At 35.3% G+C, this 16868-nt stretch overlaps 1 long non-coding RNA gene across 1 annotated transcript in view; it reads left to right on the forward strand.

Annotated features, from left to right (window-relative positions):
* LOC136794427 (uncharacterized) overlaps positions 1-16868 on the forward strand; it is a 152927-nt gene that overhangs the window by 11827 nt on the left and 124232 nt on the right. The gene's annotated exons all lie outside the window — the stretch shown is intronic.

Here is a 16868-nt window from a genome sequence, read left to right on the forward strand (position 1 = left end):
AATCATATATTTACCAACATAATTATTGTTACTTGTGCTCTTCATTGTGTTGTGTGGATCCACATTTCAGTTATTGCATTCTTTCTGCCTGAAAGATTTCCCTCAATATTTCTTGTAGTGTGGTCTGTTGGAAATGAATTTTTACAACTTTTGAACATCTGAAAAGTATTTCATCTACTATTTAAAGATATTTTCTCTGGATATAGAATTCTTATTAACTTTTTTTCCCTTAAATTTCAGTGCCTTGAAACTGTTGCTCCCTGCTCTTCTCTCTTGTGTTGTTTCAGGTGTGAACTTCACTGTCAAACTTATTTTTTAAATGTCTGTTTTTCCTCACTGTCTTTAAGATTTTTTTTCTCTTTATCAATGGTTTTGGTGAGTTTTATGATGATATTGCTTGGTGTAGTTTTCTTATTTTCTGTGCTTGGGGCTCATTGAGCTACTTGGGTCTGTGGGTTTATGGATTTCATCAAATTTGGAAAACTTTGGGCCATTATTTCTATAAATATGTTTTAATTTTCCTCTCTTCTCTGCTTTAGGGACTCCAATTACATATATTGGCATTCACTGCTGCTCTACTCATTATTATAATTATCTTCTCTTTCTGTGGTTCATTTTAGATAGTTTCTATTGCTATGTCTTCAAGTTTACTAATCTTTTCTTCTCCATTGTTTAATCTATTAATTCATCTATTGTATTTTTCACCTCACATATTATGGTTTTCATCCCTAGAAGTTCAATTGGATTTTTAAAAATATAAACTTAGCTTTTTGAACACATGGGATACAGTTAGAATAAGTTAATTTCATCTTCTGCTAATTTTAGCATCTGTGTCAGTTCTGGTTCAATTTTGACTGATTAATTTTTCTCCTCATTATGGCTTGTATTTCTCTGCTTCTTTGCATGCTTGATAATTTTTGATTAGGTGCCAAACATTGTAAACTTTACCTGGTTGGATTGCTGGTTATTTTTGTGTTGCTAAAGACCTTGAGCTTTGTCTTGGGATGCAGTTAAGTTACATGGAAGCAATTTGATTCTTTTGGGTCTTGCCTTTAAGATTTGTTAGGTGGAACAGGACAGTGTTTAATGTGGGGCTTATTATTCCCCTTACCAGTGATGAGATCCTGCAGTGTACTTTATCCAAGGCCCATGAAAAATGAGCTTTACATGGCTGGTGGAAATAGTCCCTGTTCCCAGTCATGGGTAAATACTGGGTACTGTCATCATTAGTCTTTTCATATGCATCTCTCCCCAGTCTCATGTAGTTTCCTCACACACATGCACTGATCAATACTGAACTGGATACTCAAAGGGGATACTCTGAAAGTCTCCAGAGTTCTCCTCCTGTACAACTCTTTTCTTTCCAGTACCATATTCTGCGTGGTCTAGCTGCCTTTGTCTCTCTGGATGCTCAGCTTTATCTCCTCACTATGGGGTTTCCACTGGGCTTCACCTGGGTTTCCCTTTCTAGTGCTGTGGCCTCAATACTCTCTCAAGGCAATAGGCTAGGGAAGTCATAATATTCATGCTATTTGTTTCTTGCCTCTTAGAGATCACTGTCCCTCATGGACTGATATTCAGCATCTTATAAACTGCTGTTATATAATTTTTGATTTATGTGAAATGTCTCATATATTTTGTCCATTTTTTAATTGTTTCAAATGATAAATGAAGATAAATCTAATCTCTGTTACTCCATCATTGTAAGAGTGGAAGTCCACTGAATAGAAGCTTAAATTTTCAGATTGATTGTAAAGTTGGTGAATAAATATTTATCTACTCATTAATTTTAATTCATGAAATGTCCAATCAGTGAATGGCAATTTTCTGCATTAGACCATAGGCTATACTTCTAAGTTAGCTCAAGGATGCAGCTCATTTATCCTTAGTGAAACCAACAGAACAAGATAGAAAATACCATAAAAATCAACAATATTGTTATTTTACTATTTTAACTGGATCATATTTTCCTTTTAAGTAAACTTTTTAAAGGAAGTCAGAGAAACAAAATTAGCAACCAGATTTAATTTGAATAGTAGGGGACTGAAATCATCAGAAGATGGTACAGATTTTCCTGATATCTTTAAGTTTTAAAATTCAACCAGAGCTTTCCTAAGCAAACATTTAGAGGCAACACTTAGCAGTATGCCTGTTTACCATACTATGTTTTAATTCTCATGAAACAGATTTAAAAAATTAAAAAATTTTTTTCTTCCCAAGTATTTGGCAGTAGTAAACATTCTGTGTACAGATTACTCAATAAAAAGATTTGACCTAAAATTTGTTTTCTACTTTCCGTCTCCCCTGCTACCCCAGTATATACACACAAATGTCCCAATCATATTAGTTTTTGAGCCTAGGGATACTTTAAGCATTTTGTTTTTAATACAAGTAACATACATAAAGTCATCAGTTCTGTCTATAAAGAACTCGTTTACATACTAATTCCACTGTAAGTTGTAGCCAATAAATAATCAGATAATAATTGTCTCAATTTAGTTTAGAAAGGAAAGTTGACCAGATTGATTTAATTTTCTTAGAGTAATTACAAACTATTGATGGATTTAACCAAAACTGACTAGCAATGCTTTGTTTGTTTAAACTAAGAAGCTTAAACTAAATCTACTATTTTTACATTATAGAAATTAAAAACATTAACACTTTTGATTGTCAGTCTCTAATAGCCTCCCTATATTTTTTAGTTTAAGCACCTCTGAAATAATCATTGGTACTACCTTATTTTTGAAGACATTATACTTTACAAGGAAATTATTTCATTTGTGTCATATTCCATACAAATGCAAATCCTTTAACGATGGTCATACTATTCAGAATAGTTCCCCAAATCAGATATTTCTTCAAAAAGTCTTTTAATAGAAGATTGCTAAAATGAGAAATGTTAAATGAATTGACTTTCTATTATTACTTATTTATCTTTAAGGTCACTCTTCTATAGTGCAGTTACTTCTTAATATAAAATCTTTTACATGATGTCCACACTGTAAAGTTCAAAATTTAATTGTTCATTTGGTAATTTGACAGATATGCTTTGAGAGGTTGCTATATATAGGCTCTATTTTAGACAATAATATAGCGACACATGAAACATTCTTCCTGCACTTATTATAACATCTAAGTTAAGAACAATCCCAACTACTTGTCTATATTGGCATATCTTCCTTTGCACATCTTGTCTTAGAGAGCCATTCATTTAATTATTATTTTTCCCCTGTCAAGCCCACTAAATTATAAGTTCAGTGAGGGCAGGTATTTTGGCTGTTTTATTCAATGTTGCATCTTCAGCATTTAGAACAGTGCCTGACCCTAAGCAAAAACTCAAGAAATATTTATTGAATGAGTTAATGAGCACCACTATATATGGTTCTCACTTTAACTAATTATCATAAAGTCAAGTTAATTTTAATTTTGATTGCTGGATGGGCTATTGGTTATTCATTTTACAATCTAATATAATAAGGTAGATTGATGAATAGATAAAAAGATGGATAAATGAATAGATATAAGGTAAAATTAGTATAGGAAAATATTAATTGTAGAATCTGTGTGGTAGATAAAATGGTGTTGGTCCTTTCAATTTTTCTATGTTTGCAAATTTTTATAACAAAATATTGGGAAAACGTAATGCAAAAAAAAGCTGCAAAACAGTTAATAGAGATCTATTTCATACAGGTTCTTTTGTTTGGAGGAATAGTTGAAAGGAATAAAAGAGTCAATGCCAAGTTTATGTAAATTTGAGAGATTCTTTGGTGGCATAATCTACTCATAGTTGTTCATCCCAAGAAAACCATTAATTGTGAATCATTTTTGTTAAGGTATTTGTACTTTTATTGTAGGAATTTTCTTCTGCTTTTTATAAACCTTGTAAATCTTAGGAAGCCAGCTGCAGGTTTAACCTTTTGTTTGGCTTTTAACAAGAAATATGAGGTGTTCAGGAAGGCTGCTACTCTTTTCAGTCTCTAATGAGTGGGAATCAATTTTGAAAGTTCTGATTTCACCAAATTTGCACATACCTTGTCTTAAATTTGAGAGTGTGCACCCTGATGGTAAGGGCACTGAATTATATAGTTTGTGGCTAGGAAATTTAACTTTTTTTAGATTGTGTCATAACCAATGCATCATCACAGTTGGTAATCTTCAAAACGCTGACACATTTTTCTACATGCTGTTCCCCAATGTGCTGGACCAGCTGTTGAGAGCCATGCCCTCCAATTGCCTGGAAGACCTCTTCTTGGACCACAAATCACCTAACATACTATCCCTCTTTGTTCTAATAAAGACGGGAAGAATTAAAGCAAGCTACCATGGTTTATTACTCACGTTTTCTCTGTTAAGTGTGGGCTGTGGGAGTCACTGCATTCACATCAGGAGGCCTTGGCGTTCTGGGTAAGCACTCATAACAGACAGGCCAATGAGTTTCATATTCACAGCTATGAAAGTGATTGTATGAATGCTTGAATCTTGAAATTTTTGACTCTGTGTGTGTGTGTGTGTGTGTGTGTGTGTGTGTGTGTTCTTTGTCATTTTCCCAGTGAAAATTGCCCTGACATTGATCTCAATGTTAATGTATTCCTGCTTACATTTGACTTTGGAATATGTTATGGCTAATTATCATTACACAGAATAAAAGAGCAGAACCCTGAGTGAGGTGCTTGGGTTTAGGGACAAAGGGAGGCCTATTCAGCATTCTGGCTCTAGGCCCAACAATTGTAATCGAACATCTTGAAACTGGTGGGACCTCTGCATCGATTTTTTTTTCCTTTTTCTCCCTCACTTTTTGAAGGGAGGTAGAGGAAGAGGGTTAAGGGTTTGAAGGGCTGAAATTTCCCCTTGAACATGATGTCAATATGTTGGCATGTCTCCTTTTATTAAGATGCCATCCAACTGATAACAAGTCCTGCTGTGTTTTACCAACATAAAAAATTAGACTGGAGACCGAGGAGCGGCAGGTGGCTTTTGGCACCAAGAAATAATCACACTTGATGTGGAAAGTAAAGTAAAAGGAGCCATCTGTTCACTGCAGGAGGACGTGAAAAATCACATTAACATATTGTCACTAACATCGTGAAATACACAGTTAATAATAAATTTAGTTATCATGGCAAGTCGTGTTGGATACTTACTCTGAAAATGTAGAATGTGAAAATGCTCTGTCTTGCCCACCCCATCTTTTTTTTTTTTCTTTTTGGAAAAGAATAGACATTACATCTTGGTGTGTGTGTGTGTGTGTGTGTGTGTGTGTGTGTGTGTGTGTGTGCGTGTGCGTGTGTGGTAGAGTTGGGGGGAGGAAAGTGTTTCATTTTAAAGCCTAGCTCTTGTTCATTATTGCTGACTAAGTGAGCAAAAGAATCTCTCATGCAAATGGAATGAATAACTTATTTGATTCTGCCATTATTATCTATCATGTTCCTCTATAGCTTGTTACCTGGATGGAAAAAGAGAGATGTAGGCAATAAACAGGTTGTTTTGATGATGTCCCTTGCACAAGACCCAGAGCTTGCAAACCCTTCTGTGACAGGCTCAGAGGTGGCAGTGTGCTGCCCGAGAGGAGAATCAGAGGCTGTGACCTTGAATGTCTAATGGGCATCTCACTCTGCCTTTAGTCAGTAAACTGTTCTGATGTGTACTGTCATAGTGGATTTTGTGTGTGATGCCTGCACATACTTTACAAGCGAACAAACGTGTTAAAGCATCAGGATGGGAAAGTTTTCTTGCACTTTTTTTTGGTGCATGTGTTGCTTACATATGTCAATAAAATAAAGAAACTACAGAGGCTGAATATCAAACTAACTTGGGAAAATTGGGGTTATTGTTGCTGAGTCATTGTTAGAGCCATGTTTACACACCTTTTTCTGTAACAGTGTGCTATCTAGTTTCTTGCAGTCATTGTTCACTATCACTACAAATCTGTGACTCAGAGATTCACAGATCATTAGTAGTATTATGAATATCAAAATCTCAGTCTCACTATTTACAAAATTACAGTTGTCATACAATAGAATTCTAATAAATAACTTGACCAAGTGTTATTCCCCAGTTATGGTTGTTGATCTATATCCAGTCATTATCACATTTGCTAGAAAGTGGCAATAGATCACTTCAAGAATATGTGTATGTAATTGTGTAAAGAGCATTAGAATAAAAATCAGGATTTTAGTTCCAGCTCTGACTAACTAGCTTTATGATATTTAGCAAGTCCAGTTATCTCCCAGACCCTTTTTTCTTAGGGGTAAAATTTAGGTACTTTCTAAAGGAACTTGTCCCTTCTAAAATGTAAAGGTTTTAGAAAACGTTGTCCAGTGAAACTTGATTTTTATTTTAAGTTAATAGAGGGAAAATGGTGTGCAATGAACAGTCATTTTTGGTCATACATATTTACTCATAAAACCTGAATGACCCTAGAAGGTAATATGTGAGTTTGGGTTGCTACCTTTCATTCATCAGGTTGTGATGGCACTTGGAGAGAGATCTGTTTTGTTGAGAGTGAGGTGGTGGTGGACTTTTCTACTGTTACATGTGTGACAGTCTGTCACTAAGGGTAAATGTTATCATATATTCCTGACTTTGGTGCAGACTCTGCCACCTCACTCAAGTCATCACTGTGTCTCATGAATAGAGACTTTTTTATTCTTTAGAAACATTTCTTAAAAATGATACAGTTTCTGTTATTTCAGTTAGATTATCTGGATGCAGAATCCACTTAATTTTCTCCACTGGTCTTGGATCATATGCGGTTCACCTTCCTGGATGGCCTTCCTTCTCTCTTATACTATCTACCAAATTGTCAGCTCATTTTTCTTCTTCATGGAAACCTTTCCTGACCCCTTAACCTTAGTTTAATCCCATTGTACCTTATACCTCCCTTTTTCTAACCGTCATTGCACTTGAATTAATTGTTTGGTGTATCCCATCTCCGCTGAACTATAACCCTCATGAAGGCAGCCCCCTGTCTCTTTTTCATGGTCACCAATAATGCCAGGCATATAAAGCATTTAATAAGTATCATTTTATTGATTGATAGTTGGTTACTCAAACCAACTGTCAGGTCTTATCAGGTTTCAGGGAAAATAGAATGGGTCTTTTAGCATTATTCTACATTTATCCTGAAAGTCTCTGATGCACTTTAGGGTACTATTCCAGGGGTTATCATTCCTATGGAGGCACAGATAGAACTAGACACCATTTTGGGGTTCTTCTGAAACAATTAGAATGTCTAAGGGACATCCTAGCATGTACATCAAAATAGTTCATGGCTCTTCCAAGGCTCTTGGATTCATTTTTATAATAGCCTGAAAATATATGATCAAAAAGTTGAACAATGTACTTAATAAATCCTCAGCTGGTCCTGGGGCTGATCCAAGAGTCTGAATCTACCAAAGCATTTAAGTCTTACATGGACAAACTATTCTTCAGTAGACTGGAATCCATCATTGAACTAAATTTTACTCAGCTTGGGGGAAACATGTAAGTTTAATTTTATGGAGATGAAAACTGGCAAAGGAATATATTTTAAAATATCAACTAGGAACTATATATCTCTTCATGTGTTACCTTACTATAATGTTTAGAATGAAATGAATTTGCTGTCAAATTAACTATGATTTGAAATGATAAAATGAGTTACTTGTGTTCTCCCCAAAGTTATTGTCAGAACTGTTATATAAATAGAGTCACATATGTTACATGGAAAATACGTACTTAACTCATTTTATATTTATTATTTTAATACATATTTACTGAAACATGTTTATTAGTAATAAATAATCCCCATAGTAGGAGACATAATTATTGCTCTATTGTTTTATTAACTGAAGATCTAGTAAAAAGCAGCCACCAGGAATGAAAATGTCTGTGGTAATCATCTAAAAAGGTAGATAAAACTATGAAATCATCACAGTGAATGATACTTAATTATACTCTCTAGAAATTTGCCAAATGTTTAGACTTACATTGGGAATATTTTGCCACAATGCATAAAAATTACCTTAGAGGCAGTCATACAAACTGACAAGCATTTTCAGAATTGACAGTCCCCCTTACCCAGTAGATATGTCATTCCCTGCATGCTGGGCTTCTTTGCAGTTGTTGAAAACCAAGGCAGATGGGCACTCCAGTCAGCCTGAGGGGACAGGAATAACACACTTCAGAGCACCGGGTGCCATGAGATTCCTTCTTTTCATCAGACGGGCTAATAGACCCACGGAGGCCAGGAATTCAGTCATATCCTAGAGGGTCTTGCAGGTGGTCATCATTGAAGTGCCTGGTAGACTTCCTGGCCGACCCCTGGTTTCACAGAGAGTGTTGAAAGTATAGCTCTTCCACTGTGACAGCCAGGCTTCGACATGAAATAGCATATTAGAAAAACTCTGACGGTTTTGCAGAAATGGAAAACATTCAGAGGTTGATGCTGATGAAGAATTCTTGTGTTTTTCTTTTCTCCCTCTCTATTATGGTAAGAATGCTTAACATGAGATCTCCCTTCTTAACAGATTTTTAAGTGTATAATGCAGTATTGTTATCTTAAGGTACAATGTTATATCTTAGATCTCTAGAACTTATTCATCTTGCATAACTGAAATTTTATACATGCTGATTAGCAACTCTGCATTTCCCTCTCTCCTCAGTCCCTGGCAACCACCATTCTGTCCTTTGCTTCTGTAAGTTTGACTGTATTTGATAACTCATACTGGTGGAATCATGCAGGATTTGTCATTCTGGTATTTGTTTCTTTTCTGTTTTTGCTGGCTATTACCGCATATCCTTGGTAATTCCATCTATCAATAAGTACCCTTTGCTCTTCTTCCTCTGAACTTCTGAGGCATGCAGTGACTCTTGATTCAGCACTATTAATTCCTTTTTAATATCTGGTAACCCTTTTTGTCTGATTACGGTGTAAGCTACCTAGGGGACAAGATTGCTTGAGTCATTCTATAGTCTTAGTAACGCCTTGCACATAAGAATAATAGTCTATACTTTTGCGTTTCTCCTTTTTCCTTCCTTCATTAATTCAAGAAATATTTACCAAGTATCAACTATTAAATAATTGCTAGAATAGCCTTTGGGATAAAATCGTGAACTAGACAGACACGGTCCTTGTCCTTGTGAGGTGATAGTGGTGAAGCAGGCAAAAACTGAGTAAATGAAGGTAAGCAAATTGCAAATTGTAATAAGTGTTAAAAGGGAATAAATGACTAAAACTGAGTATAACTGGGGATGAGAGAGGTGACTGGATTTTCTGTTTTTCTTGCTATTTGTTTTTCCCATTTTTATCTTAGCTATCCCCTCTTCCAAGTCAAATACTCTGAATCTCTTCTTTCAGGTGGGTGTATGTCTACAGAATAAGAACTATGAAAGGCTAACCACTGTTATTATTTTCTTTTTCCACTACACCTCTCCTGGATGTGTATAAGCAGATTGCCTACAAGTAAGGAGAGGTCATGGCTTTTCAGTGACCAGATGCAGTATGCCTTACCAAGTACCACACATACAACAGATACTATGTACAGAATAATTCTGATTAAATTAGAATACAGAAGAAATGCTTTGCTAACACTGAAAAGTTAGACATGTTTCAGAACAGTACTCTTATTATTAATATCCCCATTGGCATATAGTTTTTACAAGCCAAAAGCCATGCTTATAAAGCCCATAGAAGGTTTATGATGAGTATGTACAGAACAGAAGAATGATGGACTCTGGGAGAAAATTATTATTATTCCTTAATTGATTATCCTAGTTCAAGACTAGTTATACATGCCATTAAGCACCCTCTTACATGTCTTAATATATAGCTTTACAGTGGAAATAAACAGATACACAGGCTTACTGTGTAAATTAAGCTGCAAACAATTAATATGTTACCTTTTAGAAGTGATAAGAAATCAAATATGGCATATGGATTTATGGCTAACTGAGGGAACATGATTCTTGAATGTACGTAAATACCAGTAAATCTCAAGTAATCTGCCTTAATATTCTGCAAAAGGTAGACCCCTGAGGGAGCTATATTTACAAATTGAACTTCAAAAACTAAGAGAGATGAAGAACTTAGAAGCTTAGACAGAGGTACTATGTTAGTTCACTAGGGCTGTCTCTAAAAAAGTACCACAGACTGGGTGGCTTAGACAACAGAAACTTATATTCTCACAATTATAAGCCTGAGATTAAGGTGTTGGCAGGGTTGTTTCCTCTGAGGTCTCTCTTCTTGGCTTATAGATGACTGTGTTCCCCTCTTTGTCTTCACATGGACTTCCCTCTGTGTGTCTGTGTCCTAATCTTCTCTTCTGAGGACACCAGTCAGATTGGATTAAGACCCACCCATATGACTTCATTTTACCTTAATTACATCTTTAAAGGCCCTGTCTACAAACACAGTCACATTCTGATGTACTGCGGGTTAGGACTTCAACATATGGATTTGGGGGGACACAAACCCATATCAGATACTAAAATAACAATTACTGAGTAAGTCAGGGCCAGGGTCTAACCAGGAAAATGAAAACCACTTCAATTATTTGCAACAGAGGGAGTTTAAAGCAAGAAATTGATTTCATAGGTGATAGAAGCATTGCAAATCCAAATGAGATAGTGAGGCAACTCAAGGATTAAAAAGTAGGAAATTCCTTTGTATATTCTTGCTTCCTTTGTCATAGGTTAATTGACCATGGGTGTGTGGGTTTATTTCTGGGCTCTCTGTCCTGTTACATTGATCTATGTGTCTGTTTTGGGGCTCATACCATACTGTTTTGATTACTGTAGCTTTGTAGCTTAGTCTGAAGGGAGGGAATGTGATGCCTCCAGCTTTCTTCTTCTTTCTTAAGATTGGTTTGGCCATTTGGGGGGTCTTTTATGGTTCCATACAAATTTTAGGATTATTTGTTCTAGTTCTGTGAAAAATGCCCTTGGTATTTTGATAGAGATTGCATTGAATCTGTAGATTGCCTTGGGTGGTATGGTCATTTTAACAATATTATTTCTTCCAATCCAAAAAGATGGTATATCATTCCATCTTTTTGTGTTGTCTTCAGTTTCTTTCATCAGTGCCTTATAGTTTTCCACATACAGGTCTTTTACCTCCTTAGGTAGGTTTATTCCTAGGTATTTTCTTTTTGGTGCAATGGTAAATGAGATTGTTTCCTTAATTTCTCTTTTTGATATTTCATTGTTAGTGTATAGAAATGCAACAGATTTCTGCATATTAGTTTTGTATCCTGCAACCTTATCAAATTCACTGATGAGCTCTAGTAGCTTTCTGGTGGCATCTTTAGGACTTTCTGTATATTGTATGTCATCTGCAACCAGTGACAGTTTTACTTCTTCCTTTTCAATTTGGATTCCTTTTATTTCTTCTCTGATTGCTGTGGCTAGAACTTCCAAATCGATGTTGAATAAAAGTGGCAAGAGTGGGTACCCTTGTCTTGTTCCTGGTCTAGAGGACATGCTTTCAGCTTTTTATCCTTGAGTATTTTGTTAGCTGTGGGTTTGTCATATATGGCCTTTATGTTGAGGAATGTTCCCTCTATGCCCACTTTTTGGAGAGTTTTTTTAAAATCATAAATGGACATTGAATTTTGTCAAAAGCCTTTTCTGCAAGTACTGAAAAGATTGTATGGTTTTTGTTCTCAATTTGTTAATGTGGTGTATCACATTGATTGATTTGCAGATATTGAAAAATCCTTGCAACCCTGGGATAAATTCCAGTCGATCATGGTGTATGGTCCTTTTAATGTATTGTTGGATGTGGTTTGCTAATATTTTGTTGAGGATTTTTACATCTATATTCATCAGTGATATTGTCCTGTAATTGTGTGTGTGTGTGTGTGATATCTTTGTCTGGTTTTGGTATCAGGATAATGCTGGCCTCATAGAATGAGTTCCGGAGTGTTCCTCTCTCTGCAAATTTTTTGAATAGTTTGAGAAGTATAGGTGTTAACTATTCTCTAAAATAATGAAATTAGAACATTCTCTAACACCATATACACAAATAAACTAAACATGGATTAAAGACCTAAGTGTAAGACTGGATACCATAACATTCCTAGAGGAAAACATTGGCAGAACACTCTTTAACCTAAATCGTAGCAATATTTTTTGGCATCCATGTCCTAAAAACAAAGGAAATAAAACAAAAATAAAGAAATGGGACCTGATTAGACTTAAAAGCTTTTGCACAGCAAACGAAACCATCCATAAAACAAAAAGACAGCCTACTGAATGGGACAAACTATTTACAAATGATATGACCAATAAAAGGTTAATATTCAACATGTATGAACAGCTCATACAACTCAACATCAGAAAAGCAAACAACCTGATTAAAAAATGGGCAGAAGAACTGAACAGACATTTTCCCAAAGAGAAAATGCAGATGGCCAACAGGCACGTGAAAAGATGTTCAGTGTTGCTGATAATTAGAGAAATGAAATCAAAACCGCAATGAGACATCACCTCACACCTGTCAGAATGGCTATCATCAAAAAGACCACAAATAACAACCACTGACAAGGATATGGAAAAATCGGAACCCTTGTACACTGCTGGTAGGAATGTAAATTGGTGCACCACTGTGGAAACAGTATGGAAATTTCTCAAAAAGCTAAAAATAGAACTCATATAACCCAGCAATTCCACTCCTGGGTATATACCCAAAAAAACCAAAAACACATATTCAAAAAGATACATGCATCCCAACGTTATAGCAACATTATTTACAGCAGTTGAGATATGGGAACAATAAAGCATCCATCAACAGATGAATGTATAAAAAATGTGTTTTATATATATATATATATATATATATATATATATATATATATATATACACACACAATGGAATACTATTCAGCCATAAAAAATGAAATTTTGCCATTTGCAGCAAAATGGATGGACTTGGAGGGCATTTTGCTAAATAAAGTAAGACAGAGAAAGACAAGTACTGTATTATATCACTTGTATGTGGAATCTAAAAAATATAGCAAACTAGTGAATAAAACAAAAATGAAGCAGACTCACAGATATAGAAAACAAACTGGTGGTTACCAATGGGGAGAGGGAAGGGGGGAAGGGTCAATATAGGGGTAGGAGATTGATGTATAAAGTATTAGGTATAAAATAATCTACAAGGATATATTGTACAATACAGAAATTAGCCAATATTTTATAATAACTGTAAATGGAGTATAACCTTTAAAAGTTGTGAATGACTATATTGTACACCTGTATCATAATACTGTACATCAACTATATGTCGATAAAATTAAAAAAAATAAATTTATACATTTTTTCAAAAAGGAAAAAAAAGTGGGTTACTCTTTCCTTTTTTTGTGGGGGGGCACACTGTGCAGCCTGTCGTATCTTAGTTTCCCGATCAGGGGTTGAACCTGTGCCCCCTGCACTGGGAGCATGGAGTCTTAACCACTGGATTGCCAGGGAAGTCCCAGGAAACTTTTTGTAAGCCTAGAATAGAGGGACAAAGGGAAGATGTAGTACTGGCAGAGACAAGGATGGGATTATGTGGTTGAAGCTGGAACCACACAGGGCCTGGAAACACTGAAGCCCCAAAAGACACACAGGTGCTGCCAGAAATAACGCTCAAGGCAGAGAGAGAGGGAAGAATACTCTGTTTTCTCCCTTCTTCTTACTCTCCATTTTTCTGCCAGGGCCCTTTAATAGCCAACCCTGGACAGAAGCCTGGCAATTACAGCCTGCTGGGGTCTGTCTTGCATTACAGACAAAGTAACAGGAAGGCAAGGAGTGAATCTGAGGCCAAACAAGCCAAAGACTGGCACAAGTGCTAAAAATTAGAACATTATACAGTAATTCGAAATGGTTCTTCAAATTAATGAAGGCAGATTTACATATTTATATTTATGGTTAGTGACTGTTATATAAATCTACCCACAAGTGCCCAAACAAGACTTACTTTATTTTATTCTTGTAATTTCTTTAAAAATATTTCTTTCCTTCTTTGCCTGGAAGATCGATTCCCCCTCCCACCCCACAATCTGTGCATTTCTAAATTCTAAACATTGTGTAAAACCTTGCTTTAATTCTCCTTGAAGTTTTGCAAATTCTTCTTTTCTTCTCTTCTTAATCCCATTCACTCTGTCTGTATTGGTCTCAGGGCACTGAGAAGTTTCCCATCTATATGAGCAACTATTTATATACCCAATATGTAGTTTTTAATATCAGGGCCTGGAGTCTTTATAGTTTGCATAGTTTTTTTTTAATACTGCAGCTTGCATATTATTAAAGATCAATAAATATATCTAATGAATAGTTGTACTTAAGAAAACTCTTATGATATTGGCTTTATTCCCACCTAGTATTTTTCATCTTATTATCTTTCCTACAATTTTTTCCATCATCTTTAGCATTCTGGATAACAAAGCTAATAGAACACAAGCATTTTTTTTCTTTTTGATTCCTTTTTGAGGGAAGATATATTTCATTTTATGGTTATGTAGATAAGAATCCTTAACATGGGATTCAGAGAAATTACCCTCTTGTCCCATCTAAATATCAAAAGGCACATGAAATTTTGAATGTGTATTCTAAGTTAATAGGTCTTTTCTATTATTTTCCCCCCTTTTTTGCACGATCACTTTTGTAGATCTTGAAATAAATCTCTTCTTTCCACTGACATTTATTGACTATGAGCCAGGCATGCTCTAGGCTTTTAAAATATGTCAGGAAACAAAACAGACTATTTTTCCCTTGTATTCTAGCAAAAATAACAATAAACATAAAAAGTAAATTGCAATTTCACTGAAGGCGATGTGTAATATGAGGGAAAAACTAGAATTAGTTGGAGGTTAGTAAGATCAGAAGTGTCAGGATGGAGGTAGGGAGCTGACTGCCATTTAAATAGGAGGGTGAGAGTCAGTAAAGGTGACATTTGAGCAGAGACTTAAAGGAAGTGATAAAGTTGGCAATGCCAGTATCTGGAAAAGGAGCTTTCCAGGCAAAGAAAATAGGCTATAAAGGCCCTATGGTGGTAAAACGCCTAGAACAGACATTCTCAAGCTTTTTAATTTCATGGAGCTCACAGTGTCTAATTTTTTTTTTCCACAGTGTCTCTAGACCAAAAGAAATACCTAACAGTTCTATTCATTAAGTAGTTTGTCACAGACAACTTAATAAGTGTTTTTGTCAAAATTTAATAGTCTTTTAGAAAACTAATATACATACATTATAGATAAGTAATATATATATATTTTTCATTCTTAAATAACTGCAGTTACTTTCGAATGGACTTTGTGTTCCTGTTGGGGACTCACCTTGGTCAAGGTGGTAGGATGTGGTCAACCTTTAGATATATGTTGAAGGTAGAGCTGGTAGGATATGTTGTTGGATTAGGTGTGAAATATGAGGAAAAGAGAGGAGTCAAAGATGACTCAGATTTTGGGTCTGAGGAACTGCAAGGAAGGAGTTGTTGTCATCAAGAGAGGGAGGGTAGACAGCAGGTAAGCAGTTGTGGGAGCTCTATTCTAGAAACGTTCCATTTCAGGTGTAATAATAGTTAGACACGAAAGTAGGCAGCTGGGTTTACTAGTGCAATGTTCAGAAGGGAGGCATGGGATGAAAATGTACTTTGGCCTGGTGAGAGGTACAGAGACAGTGGGTAAAGTCCTGGAGCTAAATGAGACCTTCCAGAGAATAAATGTAGATGGGGGAGAGAAAGGATCCAAAGATTGAACCTTGGGACCTTCAATAGGAATAGATTTGGGAAAAGAGAAGGAACAAGGAAGTATATTTATAAAATTAAGGGAAAAACCATGAGAGCATGGTATTTTGGAACTGCAGTGAAAAGCAGGTCATCTACTTTGTCTAATACTGCAGAAAGGACAATAAAGATAATAATAAAATGCAGTTTAGTAAGCACTTCAGTAAACTCAGAAATGGAATTCTCTTAACAAAATAGCTAGTGTTACTGTGTGACAATAACACAGTATCAATCAATGTAAAATTGCTATTAGACTTTTCCATTAAAGAATGAGAAAAAATCAGGAGATCTGCACTTCTGATTTTAGAGTTTATTAGCAGTATCTAGAAATACACTATAATGAGTTTTAAAACAAAATGGAAAATTGTTAAACCTTAAGAAAGGTAATTAAAAATAGTCTTAGTAATCTTTATAGGCAAAATTTGTTTTCAGTTAAAAACTATTGGCAAGAGAAATATGTTTGAGATCCACTCCTGTTTTTGCATAGTGACTTAATACATAGCAAGCAATGCTGAATATTTGCAGAACATCTGGTAAGAGCAGGTAACAGCAGTTCCCTTTTCAATATGTTTTAAATGGCAGTATGATAAAGCTGGAAAATAACAATTTTAATGTTCCTTTAAAATTGACTTTGCAAAGAAGAAATTTTATTTCTGTTTGCTCTAAAGTGCTTGAGTTGGTTTCCTCACTTCAGACTAAAATGTCCTTAAATAAGTTTGATAGAAAACATGTTAAATTATATTTCATCATTGTAAAACAAATCCTCAACTATCTCACTTTCTTACTGAAACCTTCTATTGTCAACAGCTTACTTATTCTTTATTCCAAAGGCACCATTATTTGACAGATTGTAATTTCTGTGATTTCTGTATGTTCTTAAAGTCAAACAGACCCCTTCTTGTCTCTCTCTTTTCTATCCAGCCTGAATCTCATGACTGATCATCTGAACCATACTTTCACTGGCTGTGTCAGTCTGGGTTCAGTTAATAAAACAGAGCCATACTATATATTTAAAACACGTTGAATTTAATATAAATAATTAATGACATGTGATGGATGAACTGAAAACCTAACAAGGGATGGTGAGAAAATTCAAAGATTAGCAAAAATAGGAAGTTGCTACCAG

This window comes from Kogia breviceps, chromosome 6 (genome assembly GCF_026419965.1).
Source record: "Kogia breviceps isolate mKogBre1 chromosome 6, mKogBre1 haplotype 1, whole genome shotgun sequence".
Taxonomy (NCBI): domain Eukaryota; kingdom Metazoa; phylum Chordata; class Mammalia; order Artiodactyla; family Physeteridae; genus Kogia; species Kogia breviceps.